Source organism: Merops nubicus, unplaced genomic scaffold, assembly GCF_000691845.1.
Source record: "Merops nubicus isolate BGI_N331 unplaced genomic scaffold, ASM69184v1 scaffold46435, whole genome shotgun sequence".
NCBI classification, from domain to species: Eukaryota; Metazoa; Chordata; class Aves; order Coraciiformes; family Meropidae; genus Merops; species Merops nubicus.
This window is the reverse complement of record NW_008612644.1, coordinates 34,912-50,441: the sequence shown is the minus strand read 5'-3', so window position 1 is coordinate 50,441 and position 15,530 is coordinate 34,912.

The window sequence follows — 15,530 nt, the reverse complement described above, 5'->3', positions numbered from 1 at the left end:
AATTCACATGTATTGTGAAGATGAATGTCTTGGATGCTGATTCACTCCTCTAAAACTAAACAGAACCACCTCCCGTATTCCCAGAACTAAGACACTCCTTAATTGATTTTGTTCTTTTTCAGCTGCACTCATTGAAGACAGGAAAATAAAATTACATCTCAACTACATGACCAGAGATGAGACTAATACAATGTATTTGTGAATGGTTAAAACAAAACTTTATCATAATGGTTCTGCTTAAAACTACCGAAAGTCACATGGCTGCAGAAACTTCACTCTTGCTTTTAAGTTGATCTCATAAAGAAAACAGGGCCAAATAAAAATAATTTCCCATCAACTCACATCCATTACACTAAAAAAAATAATCTACCAACTTTGTATGTCTAGTGTTGATAAGTAGCAATCTCTAAGGAATTAACCAATACATTTTGTTGTAAATTATATAAGATAATGTCTTATTGCTTCATTCTGATCTGCACAGCTGCACTTGAGCTTCCAAAACCACAATGTTTTTGGTCACCAGGCCATTAAAGTCTCACCAAAACCTGAAGATATTAATGTAAAAACCTTTAACCCTGTTTAGTACCAGATGCTGTTGAAGACTAAATATTGGTTTTGCCAATATATGTGCAATCCAGTATTGAAGCATCTGTAAAAGCCAATAGGCAGTCATCTCTTAGGTTGAGATGAAAATCTCTAATGTCTTATCTGATAGATAACTCTTTCACTAGGTCAAAGTCTGCCTTCTTGCTTAGGCATAGCTAAGTAAGCTCTAAGATCCAAGTTGCTGACAAATGAAAATTAAATTTACTTATAATGACTGTTCCTTTTTGAGCAGCTGTAATAACCAGATAAACTTTTACTTGAGAAGCCAGGTACTTGTCTTGATATTTTCAAGGTACACTCATGTCAGACTGCTTCTTATGTGGCAGCTCCAATTACCATTTGTCTCCTTCCACATTAAAAGCGTTTTATTGGTACTCTGGTAACTTCTTTAATTTTATAACACAAATAATAAAACCAGGCTGGAAATGATAGCAGTTAATAAGCTACTGTTGAATTGATAGTGTCTTTTAAAGAATAACAATTTCTCTTGACCTCTATATTTTAAAATTGTTTTGACTACTACTCTTGTGGGTTGAAAGCCACCTAACCATGATCTATTCTGGTCTTTGGAGGTGGTGAAGGGTAAACAAAAGGGATAGGCAGCAGACCCTAAAAACATACATTGCCTAAAGTCAGAAGAACTTTTAATGCTTTCCTTAAATGGAATCTTTCACACTCAGCCTGCCTTAAAAAAAGATGTTTACCTGTCTCTTTATTCACCATAACATTACACAAATATTTATAAATGTTTTTTTCTAGGACCTAGATGATGAACACATGAAGGTTCACAAAAAAAAAAAAAATCCCAAAACATCCTGAAACTTTCACAAGGATCCTCTGCTTGGTAACAGCTGAAATAAGTAGAGATGCAGAGGTAATTGCCTTAGAGCTGCTTCGCTAACTCTGTGGTTTACCAACACCACCCTGGTACAGGGACTCTCACTAGAATACTGTTCCTCTATAGTAGGGGAAAACAGAAGTACTGAGAAAGATTGAAACAGGCCATACACAGGAGCTCAAATTTACCCAGAGAATGTAAAAATAATTCATATTACATTAGCAGACAATGATGTAAAAGTGCATCAAGCCTGCATAAATGAGGGACTTGGCCATCAAGGAAGGAAGATGCACCAATTTAAATCTTGGTCAGTGTAATGCAGCATGCATACAAACTTTTCATATAATTTTCTAACTAGGTAACTCTAACATAGGATGAAATATTCTAGGGCTTTTGAAGCCAGCTAGGCTGTGGAAAGGTGATACATGGACATTGTTCTGTCAAGTTGCTGCTCTCTGCCACAGATAAAAGAGGGAGAAAATTAACAAATCATATTTTCATTCTGAAGTAAAACAAAGGAGTAAACAACAACTGTTGGAACACTTTTATTTTATACCTGCAAAATGAAAAAAATATTTATATTATATCCAATAAGGCTTTGTATTTGATTTTTAATTTTTATGTAATAGCATGCTCCACTTTTAAACATAAAAAAAAATAATCTTGGAGTGTGTTTAAGAGAGTAACTGGCTAAAAAAAAAATTTTTTTTTGGCAGCCTGCAAGGTTTTCACACTGCATCTTGGGTAATCTGGTTAATAGAAAGCACAGGGAATACTCAGTGAAAGAAAACCCCATGGTAACACAGGTATAAAGATTAAATTTACCAAGGCAGCATTGTTTGCACCAGTAATTTCTACACATGTTTATCTCTCTTGGGGAAATTTTGTCATATTAACACATTATACCTGGGCTCTGGTGGAGTAGGAATACTCCTTTAATAACTCTTGCACCAGCCCAATGAGAACTGAATCTGTTGTGTACTTACTAGAAAACTAGAATGAAGGTGGGAGTAGAAATTTCTTTTAAGAACTAAATCAGGGAATGTTTTAGGTGTTGGTGTTTCTTCCATTTTCTTAGACAAGGAAAAGAGAAACCAGTAAAAAGCCTGTAAAAGGCAAGGCCATTAGTACAGGAGATGACCAATCACAGAATTAATGATACAGTTATAGGCAAATGCATAACCATACAGATAGAGAGAAAACCCTCATAGAAACACAGGAGAGACAATCTGTAACATTCACTGTGTTTCGCAGCTACAAGCTGATAAAGAAAACTGCTGAGAATTTCAAGAGGACACAATTTTTCTTAATACGAATGCTACATTTAACACACGGGTGGAATTTACGTCAAGATAAGTTACTTCTTTTTACTGCAGCATTTTGGGAACTATCTTAGTTCCTATGTGCTCTAAATAGTTCTAAAGCTATCTAGTTTGGAAGCTTGTAGATTTGACTGCTGAAGTGGCTTTCTGCAGCTGGGACAGCAACCTTGCCAATGAGGAGAAGTGAACATGGAATTCCAGAAAGCCCCAGGTTAGGCTCTATCAATGGTGTGACTGTCCCTTACTAGCTCAATACTGCAATAGGACGAGACTCAACTTCTGTTCCCCGTTTTGTTTGTAACACATATCAGCATGCTCAAAGACAACGCTCTCTGGTACCTTGCAACTACATCCTTCTGACAAGAAATTATAACCTCACTCTGAAATTCATCTCACACAAAGAAACCAAAATAAACATAAATCCTCCTCAGAATAAATGGTGAGCATAGATATAACAGCATTGCACTACAACAGGTCTTCCTAAGCATAAACTGATTTTCAAACTTTTTCCAGCATTTCAGCAAACACAAAAATATAAAAATACTTTGTGATGCCATGTGATTTGACCATATGAACTCCTTCAGAGGATAACTATACACCAAAAGGCCTCTTCTTTGTGTTGTTTTACTGACAAAATATTCAGGGCTTTCTGCAGCGATTTATTTTTCCTCATCACTAAACTGGGATTTCCTCTAAATAGATTGTCTTGTTAACAAACCAGGGCACTGACATCTTCTCCTCAACCTAGCAAACAGAAATAATGAGTAGAGGTACACGGCAGGGAATTGCATTCCTAGCAGAAAACAAAATCAGAATAACACTCATATATAAGCAGACTTGATCAATGAGTCAGAGTACCAGGGAAATGGCATACACAAAAATTACCATTTGTTATGTCTCTGACAGCTAATGTATATATCTCCTAAACAGCCTTATAAGTTTCCTCTCTTTATGACTAGTTGCTGCACTACAGAATGTGTGGGAGCATCAGTATATATCTACTGACACATACAGAAAAACAGATTGTGATTAGAACTATTGCAACCTACACCTCCCCTAATTACATTTCTATATTAATCCTGTTAGATTTAATAGCAGTTTCAGAACTATACTGCTGAAAACTCTTATAAAAGTTTATTAATTCATGGTATGTAGAATCATCCTTTCTATACCACAGCACTGAAATAATATAAAAGAACCTGTTTATCAAGTAAATTTTACTTTTTTTTTTCATTTTAATACACTAATGAATATATATATAGCCACCTTTGTAGAACTGAAGGACAGAATGTAAGGTAAAAGTGACTTTTGTTTAATCTCTCCTTGTTTCAATGATGTCCCAACATCTGACATTGCGAAACACAACAAACATTTAAGGATTTAAATGATTTCAGCAATTAATTACAAGCAATTTATAAAGAATGTAAAGATAAAAAGGAATTTACAAGGAAGATGAGGAAGAATATCATGTATATATTGCTGCCAAATGAATACGGCAACAGAGAAGGAGTAAATTTGAGATAGAGGAACAGTAGTGGAGTTCCCTTACCTCTTCCAGATTATCATAAAAATGTAAATGACAGTGCTGCTGTTAGAGAGTTCCAGAACATTAGGTCGGACTTAGCAGGTTGTACAGCTCAAGTCACAGATGCTCTGGAAGAACAGAGCAATCGAGCATGAAAACAGGAAACCAGTAGGATAGTCACCAGGACTTTGGAGGTGACAGAAAAAGAACTTGGACTCTGTTGAATTCAAGAACATACTGTTCAGGATTTCACAGCACAGTGTAGGGAAGACGTTCTTTGGTGGCAAACAAACTGAAGAAAATGTGTAGGATATGGACAGTGGGCTAGCTAGCAGAGTAGTTTAGACTGGCCACTGTCAGCAGCTAAAAACCCTAGCCTTTGTTCAAATGCATTTCTCTGTTGCTGGCTCATCCTCCTTCATCACTGGTGTTCCCCCACAGATTTGGGACACAGGAACATTTCAGACCAGGTAAAGCAACCTAATCTACCAGTCTATGTTGTGACACAGGGACATGCAAAGTGTATGAAAATAAGACATTACAGTCTGCTAACAGAAACCTTAATTACTGCACCAGGCATAACTATGTGAATCTTACGGTTTTCTGGAAGCTACTAGAACTAGGTCATTCTTGTTACACAAGGATATACATTCCTTTAGGCTGCCAGTTAGCCAGCCTTCTATTCCTGCCTCACACAGCTTTTTCTGGGCGTACAGTCAGGAGAATAACACAGCAATATTGACAGACTACACACAGCAACATTTGTGTGGATTTTTTCTTTTTTATTCTTAGCGTTGTGGTTTTGTTTTTTGTTTTTTGTTGTTTTTTTTTTTTTAACTTGGCAAGACAGAAACAAAAGAGACCAAAATGCACATCCAATTATTTTTGCTAACACTATGTAACCCAGGCTTTGCTAACAGATTCTGGGTTGCCTGCCTTGCTCAACTTTGTGGCAAGGTTTGTTTTAGTTTCTTGTTTGGAAAACACTGGAAAAACTGCATGCCTATCCATGCCTGAAATCAGACAAACCAACCACACCTGTATACTTCCTGCTCTATCAGTCTTGCTCATAATGCAGGAGTACATTTCAAAATGTCCGTTGTATCAGACTGCTACTTACCCAAGTTAAGCCTGAAGCCATGCCCAAGGAGATATTTAAAAATTAAATTATTGTTTAAAGTATAAACCAGAACGATTTTGTGACAATAACCTCAGTGCAGAGCTGCTAAAGCAACATGCTGCTTGTGTGGCACAATGAAGAAAGGAAGAAACTTCTGTAAATGTTCTGACATCGTCATAACAGACCCCAGGAGAACATCTGAGGGAGCCCAAAAAGAAAACTGTTCTTTATTCCAGAGACACTGAAGCAGGGCACGCCATGTGACATATTGTGTAGCCACCTAAGAGCAGAGGCTGCTGTTCTCTTCTCCAGCTCACTAGAGATGCCACAGTCATGTCAAATAATCAATTACATAGGCCACTCTGCATTATTATGCTTAAAAGAGCACCAGAAAGCACAGGGAAAGTGATTTTAAGGCAAAATCTGTTTACTTATGTGATTTACTTACTACTTGAATGATTTTACATATTTAACAACAGATGAGGAACAGGACTTTATATTAATTTGTAGTGCTTGCTACATATATTCATTCTTCCCATCTCCTTTCAAGTTTACTGCCATTGCTTGGGGAAAATTAATTTCAAAAGATAAGATTTTTTTTGAGGATTCCTTATTTCCATGCGCTGGAACTAAGTTATGCTTATTTCAATTCTCACATACAACTTCTGAACTTGTTAGAAATGCCAGCCTGAGTTTACAACAGAATAATAAAAAACCCAACACTTAATGACAAGCAGGTACCGTGAAGCTCAGGACAGCACAGATTTATTAAAGGTTAACCAATGATTAACAACTCTATCTAATAATAAATTTGCCAGTTAAAAATAAAATTTTAATTTATAGAAGTCATAAAATCAGTTACAAGACACAGATATTAAGAATTATCTGACAAGAGAAATGGCAAAGAAACAGGCTTTTGATTTGCCCTTGACATCACTGGGACATTTGCTTATCTTGCCCCAAAAGTGACATTGTTACAATTTCTTCAGCAAGGTTCAGAGCCCTTAGTGTGCTCACATATCTTCATCTTTCCTTTAGTGACCACATCAGTAGGTCATTCTTCAATGACCTACAGTCCCTTGTGTTCTCCCATGTTAGAAACTCAACAAGGTTAAGCATTGCCTTATCCAAAGAGAGGACACTGACATGCTTACCTACACTTCTGTGATTTCAGTTGGGTTTTTTTGTTTGGTTGTCTGGTTTTTTTTTTTACCAGATCACTGCAGCTTTGCTCATTGGAAGCAGTCCAGGAGAGACTAAGCACAAGGTCTGGTTGATTCTAAGTGCCTCCATCAGAATACATATATATATATATGTTGTTATATCATATTACATATGATACTTTAGTATGTTGTGAGGTATATTTCTCTCCCCCACAACTCAACACATACTGAAGCACCACCTCACATTTTTTCTGCCATTGCACTGGCTTTCTTTTAAATACTATGTGGATTTTATTATCTCTCTACATGCACTAAAGCCACTTCATGAACTTAGTGTATGGTGTCCTTCCAAGATTACACAACTGCAAGGGTTTTGCTTCATCCCCTATTCCTACATGCATAGTTGTGCAGTGTGGCAAAAGACCCACTGTTATTGAATCTTAGCCCTTAACTTTAGAACGTTGTAACATCTCAGCAATAACCTTTAAAGCAGAGGCTCATTTACTTTTTATAGGCATTTTACAACTAATATGATGAGATAGTGAATATTATTGAGATTCAGAGCTGAATATACAAAAGCAATTAGCTCACAAACACAAGTACAAGGCTGACAGAAAAACTGCAAATGTATCCTCCTAGTTTTTTCGTTTTCTACCATGTCACCCCGAGCACTTCTTGTCAAGGGCATTTGGGGTCCAGTTGACAGTCCAGTCCTTACGCAACTCTGAACTTTCCCAGACAACAAATAAACAAGATTTGGATAAAGAAGACGAGCATGTTTGCTTTCTAAATAGCAAGGGACAAAGTCATTTAGGTTTGGAGTTGTTTGACTTTGGGCTTTTTTTTTTTTGAACGCTCCATATTCCTACATTCCTCAGTACCTGAGAAAATTTTAAACTCTTATAACCTGTCCTAAGTCTGAAATGATAATAAAAAAGATAAAAGAACAGCTTTTGAATAAAGTGTGAAGAACAAATCATTCAGTTGTTATCTTACTCCAGTGGGACCAGATTTGACAGATTTGTCATTCTATTGCTTTGAAGAAAGGACAAAACTTAGCGATAAATATATTACAATAATACTACCCATGGCAATAATGCTGTGACTTAGAACTGGTAACTCTCTCCAAGGATCTGCTGCAGAGCAGCTTACATCCAATGCCTGGGGCTCCTATCACCAGGAGTGGTGCAACGCTTAGAGAGCAAATGTAAGGTTACAGTATTTTTCAGGCTGCAATTAATTAACAGAGGTGGGCTTTTCTCAGATCCTCTCCTCACAAACAGCAAGGCTTTAGGAAAACAACTTGTCTCTACTTTTAGAAAAGGTAGTCAGGCAATAAACATGTTTCAATTCAATTTTAAAAGCAACTGCCCTGCATAATAATCTGAGCACCTTACAAACAACACTGAAATGCAAAGCCTTAAAACATACAGGACGGAAGTGGTCTATAAAAATGACAGAATAAAGTCATAGAAAATTATGGATAAATTGATGTACTCGATTGAAAACATGACTGAAAAAAATTGCTTTCAGAATGCTCATGAAAAAGCTAAACCTGCAACCCTTCTCATGGATTGGGAGAGAAGTACTGCACAAAAGAGCAGATGCAAAGCAATAAAAATAAAAAGTACCTGTGTTGTCACTTCTCATCATTTATTAGCAACACCAAGCTGTTGGGCTGTTAAACAGCTGGTCAGGATACTAAATATTGTGTTTTGCACAAATTCTTCTAAGTTTTATAAACCTGAACTGTGAGTTTCTCTAATGCCTGTGCTACAGACAATAGGAAATAGACCTAAAACTTGCAAATGTGAAGACAAAAGAAGAGAACAAGCATGGCCAAAGACTTTTCTATTATGTAATTCTCATGGATTTAAGTGTAAGTCCCCAAAATACTTGTCATGGAACTCTCCAACATAATCAAGTTGGCATATTTAGAAGTAAAATGACTTAACGAACAGAGAAGGCTTCTCTCTTGCTCTACACTTGTCACCAGTTCCCCTCAAGAATGGATCATTCTGGTTCATGGCAGGTTAAGGGAATTAATGAAACAGAATTCATGCAAGAATCCCAGCTACTAACTTTATTGACAACTGTATCACTGCCTCATTTTGCAAACAGTCAAAGAAAAGACAAGCCAATACATTAGACTGTTTTGGCAGGCTACACTGCAGAAGGATAAAACCTGAGCAAAGACTCCTCTGATACTGCAAAGTAGCCATGATCACAACTGATAACAGGTTTTCTCAGAGGAGTCCCCAGCTCATTAGATCTCAACCTACATTCTTTCTCCACCCGCAGCTTTTCGCACCACAAGCAGGGAGCTTATGGGAAATGTCATTCTCTGCACATATCCTGCCAAAGCCAATAAGCATAATTTCAGTCTCTCCAGCAGTTACTGTCAGCCAATTTCTTGTAACCCAGTCTCTAAATTGCCATAATTCAATTCCTTCACACTGAAAGTGTTTTTCAAAACCAGCAGTTGGAAAGAGATACAGCAAAGTATATTCAGCTAAGTACACAAAATACATCTCATGAGGGCGAAACACACTGCCACCTGCATTTGTGATGCCATTCAATGGCCTGAAGGAATACAAGTAAAAAAGCCTCAAGATACAGATTTTAAATTCGAGCCCTGTTACCATGATGAGATGCAGCACAATCTTTCCACACAGGTTTCAATATTTCCATAGAAAACCCAGAAGCCATGGACTAATGTATTTCAGCAAGAATCTGGCATGGTCTCTTCTGTTTCCCAAAGTTTTTGATTCAAGTATAAGCAACAGAAAACTCCTTACATTTACTGAATACTTCCAAGTACTGAAGTCGCAAAAAAAAAAAATAAAAAAAAATAAAAAAAATTAAGTTCTGGAGACCCTGAAGAATCCCAGCTGAAAACACAAGGCATTCTGTACTGCTGCAGCACAACAGACTGGTAAATATTTTGGATGTGGCTCTGCCATGGCACTCTTCATGGCCTGAAGCAATAACTTAATTAAAAAAACAGAATATAGAAGCCAACTGAAAACAAAGCGACTGCAGTAAGTATAGTGTATAGTCTACTTGGTTTTCAAAAGTAAATAAACACTGTAATGATGAAAACAATTCAAGTGTAGAAGTTAGTCTTCAGCAAGTGCTTTATTCTGGTTTTAAATAGTTCAGTTTTTCCTGGAATTCAAATCTCATTGCTATTTCCCATGTATTTATAGTTCAAAAGGAAAACAGCTCTTAATTTACACAAGCAATATTACCCCCTTTGCCTTCCTTTCACATTCACCCAACAACTCTCTGAAGAACATAGGATGAACCCTCCAAGTGGACAGGAACAGAAAAAACACTCCATCAAATACTGAGACATGTATAAATAAGAACTAAATAAATCTACAGTTTCAAAATACCTAAATACAGTCACTTCTTGAGGAATTCAGAACACATCTGCCCGGAAAATTAAAGTATATAAGTTAATACACAGAAGACGTAATACTGTTCTTGGAGTAATAATGTTCACACCACTTACAGTTTGCACATCCATTTTAACACAGAAGAATAATAGAAGAATCATGGAAAAAAGACATTTATTTTCCCCCATTGCCCATAGAGGTCTATTGCTGGACTCATCTTTTTGCCCCTAGTATCCTCTGGGCCTCCTAACTGGATACAAGAAGACAAATCACAGTCATTCTAGTCATATCCTCAACAGGTTCATTAGAGAGCCAATTCTTACCTATAAATCATACTTGCAGGTCAGCTGGGAGCTCTGCAGAAAGAAATAATGCTCTGCCGCTCAGCCTTAAACTGCACTGTTAATGCAGCGACCCACATACCTTAAATGGAACCACAGTGTCTGGTGTTAGGACTTCATCCAAGCTTCCTACATTCCCATCTAGAGCACACTGCTGTACCAAAGTCTGTTTAGAAGAAACATTGTCTTCCATAAAGAAGTGATGTTACATTGACCAACAATTATTCATAAATGCACACAAAGAAAACTTTCATAAGTGGAGGGGAGGATGTCCTCTTAATAGGCATTCCAAATATATACAGTTACTCTAGTAAAATATACGAATTTTATGATTATGTTTTTAAAATCCAAAGGCACAGTAATGAAAACAGTAGTGTTTTGTAAAACTTGAGAACCCCATTACAGAAGATGGCAACATTTTTCCTGTTCCATACCTACAGTCTCCCTGAACAATGCAAGGATATCTTCATCAAGGGCACAAAGACATCCTCATAACCTTTCATTATTAACTAAAACTTAAGAAAGCAATCAGTATCATCGTGCTATTGTTTGTATTGCAGTTTGGGAGAAGGATATACAGTCAACTTCAAGAGCTCTGAAGCTCACAAGTTAAGACAGAAGAATCACTCTCAAGTGCGTGGATGTCTAGGAAGAGATTATATTTCTTTTTCCTAAAAGTAGCTTTACTTCTAGGAAGATAAAATAATTCTAGTAAGGAAAAAAAAAAGTTTTCCATTTGTCTGAATCAGTATGGTTGAAAATAAAGACATCTTTTCTCTGCATGCAGTCAAATGGAATTAAAATTTGAATCATACATTGCAAAAGTTAAAACAAACAAAAATGTTTCACAATCACAATCTGGGCTCTTCTTGGTGGCTTTTGTTGGCTATTTAACTACACTGTGATGCACTAAAAAAGATTGAAGTCATCACTGCACGTTACAGCCAACAAAGGAATGTAAAGAATACTGCAGATCTGTGCATAACACAAGATGCCTCTATTTAAAGAATTCCTGAAAAGTATTAGTGTAAGCCAAGCACTGAAAAAAATGAATTGTGTAGAGAAATTACTTGTGTGCCACAAGAACAAAGTCCATTTTTTTGTTATTCTGAGGATAGCAAACAAGAGCCCCCAGGACAATGGGAAGGGATTACATGATAGAAAAAATATGAAACACTTTAGATAGTTTTGGTCTCTTCACCTTCCATCTAGAGAAGATGCAGACTGCCTATGTTCAGATATCAACAGGAGTGGTAAACACTGTAAAGAAAGAAGGAATTCAGCATGTATATTATGAAGGAAGGTTCATCTTCTAGAAATAAAAAAAAGTAGAACCACACTTCCGATCTTTTTCCTCCACTAAGGTTTTGAGTAAATCAAGCAACAACCACATGAAATCATCTGATATTGCTACTTTTAGTTATTGTTGATAATTTACTGGAAAAAAAAAACAAAACAACATATGCTGTGAAATAGGACTGAAATATCAAGGAGGATCAGGGTCTGGTAGGGAGGGGTTAAAAAAAACCAAACATACAAGGAAAACGACTCCTCCTTCTCACCCTTACCCCTGTGACATGGAGAAGAATCTTCTGTTAATATATGAGCAGCTGTCATCTAAAGAATAGCCAGAACTCAGAAGTGTTGGGTAGGGTAGGGCATAGAAGAACAGAGGTGTCAAACACCACCTATTAAATACACGGCATATATTTCCTATAAAAGTCTTCTCAGAAAAGACCCAGAAGAAAGGTGGAGGGGAGTGGCAAACTGCCACTGCACGAGTCATGTAAATGTAGCTTTTAAGTTTGTTACTCTGGAAAAAAATGATAAACTGAGTTAATAAGTATTTATTTCCTGAAAGAATGGTGAAGCATGGAGGTGGTGGAATGTGCATGTGGTACCAGAGGACATGGTTTAGTGGTCATGGTAGTGTTGGGTGGTGGTTGGACTTGATGGTCTTAGAGGTCTTTTCCAACCTTAATGATTCTTCATGGTTTTGCAACAAACATCAAGTACTTCCCAGTATTTTTTCAACTACCAAGAAAATTGTATATCAGATTTATACAAGAAAGAACACTAAGATTTTATGTTATGAACCAGTTATTTGGACACTTTCCAGCTCACCAGCCTGTCACACTGGATAACTTCAAGTACTCAAGAATTTCTTCAAGAGAAATTTCTCAGTTTTAAGTACACTTGTCTTTGAAAATTAACACAGGAAAAAAAAAATCCAGTGTATATTCAATAGATATGTGACTGAATTTATTCACTTAAGAGAAAATATTATCTGTTCTCTCCTGACAGTAAACTTTGCATTAACAATTTCCAATATATACTCCAAAAGAAATACTGAGATGGAAATGTTTTCTAATCCATGAAGCCTTTTTTCCCTTACACAGCCAACGGAATGTATCATCTCTAGAAAGGAGATGGCTGAACTTTTATTTTTATTAGACTACAATAAAGGAATTTCAAGTATTATTGTTCTGAAAATTGTATTCTGAAATAAGATCATCATTATTTTATCTTTCAGAGAATCTTTAGTACTTCATGTGGAAGGGTATTGCATCATCTCAGTCAAAAACCAGCCAAATCACAATTTTCATTCCTAAAACTTGCTTAGCTAAGTCCTTTTTTTCTGCTGCAATAAAGATCACAGCATCTTCTGTACCCTGTCTCACCAACCTGAAGTAATTTTCAAATCTTGTCGTAATACTACTCAGAGATAAAACCTTACAATCTTTCCCATCACTGAAATATTCCCTTTCTGAAGTTAGAACCTTACATCTTAGCCTGCATTATTCGGCTATGTCAGATCCTCATCTCAATTCACCTTGATCCCACCTTGATGTGCTTCACAAAACCTGCTAGCAGGATTTGTAAAAAAAAAAAAAAAAAAAAAAAGTTCATGCCACCTTTTCAGGTCCTTGCTTCTTAAGTGCTCAAGCAAGGTTCATTCAGCATTACCAAAAGCACTGCAGGAGGAAACATCTGAGCACGTACTGTGCCACTTCTGTGGCAGCGCCCACAATCCTAACAGGATATTCTGTGTACTGGCCAAGGAGAATAAGTAATAGACGAAAACTACACAGAACAACCTCTGCACTGGAGGAGAGTCCAGACACACCTAACTATGCTACAGAAATTATGTCATCTTTTTGGATAAGCACATATACCTTCATAAAGCTTTTCCCTTTATCCTGTGGGACCCAAAGCAATAAGACTCCTTCTTGTAATCAATGACTGGCCATGTACGCAGAAGCCATTTAAAAATCTCTCTCAGCAGCTGTATCTTATGCTTTCTCTGCCAGCTTTTTCCTGTGTATCACCATGAGCTGCAAATTTGTACTTTTGAGGGACTCTTTTTACTTAATAGGCTCTGTATCTTTCACCCATCTTCATCTCAAAATAGTTCCTTCAGAAGCCTCCTTGCAGTTCAGCTGTAATTTTCAGTACATCTATATTAATTCTCTTCTTCAAGAAACACTACCTAAAATCCATTGGATTAAACTTCTTTCTAGTCTTACAGGTTCCCTCCAAAGAGAAAACCTTTTTATTTCAGTGTCCATGAGGTTCTGGAAGAAAATTCTGTGAAATGATCAAGACTTGCATACCAAGCCACTCGCTGCATGGACAGACTGCCCTTGCTCTATGTTTTTGCTAGCAACAAATATCTGTGATCACTGTGTGCTGCCTCCAAAAGTTAGCTTCATAAAAGGAAGAACGTAAATGCATTTGAGTCTCTGACATGCTCAAGTTTTGGACATTTGCAAGTTGAAGAAAAGTCACAATTAGAAAATAATTGGAGTACAGTCTTCCATGTTAACATCATCAAGTAAAGCTGGTGGTGGTCTCTGTTCAGTAGATACTTGTATTGTATGTTCAAAAGGCAAGGAAAAAGCCATATAGTTCAGAGTGTCTAACTAAGCTGTCAGAAAGCTACTATGTAAGTCTCTTGAACATTAAAACCTTGTCATTTCAGAATTGTGCCACTTGGAAATTAAGCCTAAAGCTCTAAATGAATAAATATACTCACCTTTTTAAAGATTAAATTAGCTGAGGCCTTGTGAATAAAATCATTACAGGAACATAAAACTTCATCCTAGGTGTAAAGAGGCCACATGATGGAAAAGACAGCTGTACTTGGATGGCTTTTGCAGGGTTTGGGAGCATGCACTATTTTTCATGTACTGACCTTTTATGTAAGATTTTTTTAGAAATGAGGCTTTCATGTAGAGCAAAACAAAAAGAAGCTAAAAGAGTTCTGACTTCACCTTTTATTCCTTTTTCACACTTCCATTGTTTTTCAAAAGCTCCAAGGAACCCAACCATTTTCTACTTGGGTTTAAGAGTCACATCCTGACAAGAGAAGTTTTTTCACCAGTTGGTCTGTCCTGACCAGGGAGAAAGAAATCTGAGTCAGCAGAAATCTGTGTCTGCATCCGCAGTGCTTGACTGGACCCTCAATGATCCAGTGGGAGGTCACCCTCAGCCACCTCTTTGTGCAGGTACTAGCAATAAAACCAACAACACAGAAAAACACAGGGGACTAAAGATTGTGCCAAAATGTGGGCCAGTACTGTAGAGGGTATTTGACAGCACAGATGCAAAGAGTGAAATAAAACAAACTAAAACAATTCTTTTAAGAATTCTCACAAGCGATTCTTACAGCAATGTTATCAGTGGGGAAGTCCTATGCAAATTAGTTGTAATAGTTGTAATCAGTTGTAAATCCATGAAAAAAACCACAGCTATACTTCAGTAACACCATAATATATGAAATAATAAATCTTGAAAGAGATAAGAAATGAGACATCTATGGTATTTTCAAGACAGTTTTTTGTAGACTGAGAAAAATTTGGGGTCCAGGTTCAGTTTGTTACTGTTAAGGACTATAAAAACAATTCAACCAGTAATCATATCTGCGTCCTAAAGAATATGACCGGTACGTCAGGTAACTGCAAAGCAGGATAAGTTTTTGTCTATACTTTGTCACAAACTGCCTTGACAACAAGTGAAAATGTTCTCAGGTGTGCCAGAAAATAATAGTACCATGCTAGCAAATTCTGGAGTAAAACTTTCCAACAGAATAGTCACAGTGACCTGAACAGCACGCTCTGTACCTCCGTGGCTAATGACATCCATCTGAAAAGATATTCTCTTCTCTGTTGGGCCCAAATATCCAGTCATTACCTAGGACTGTGATCCTAGTTC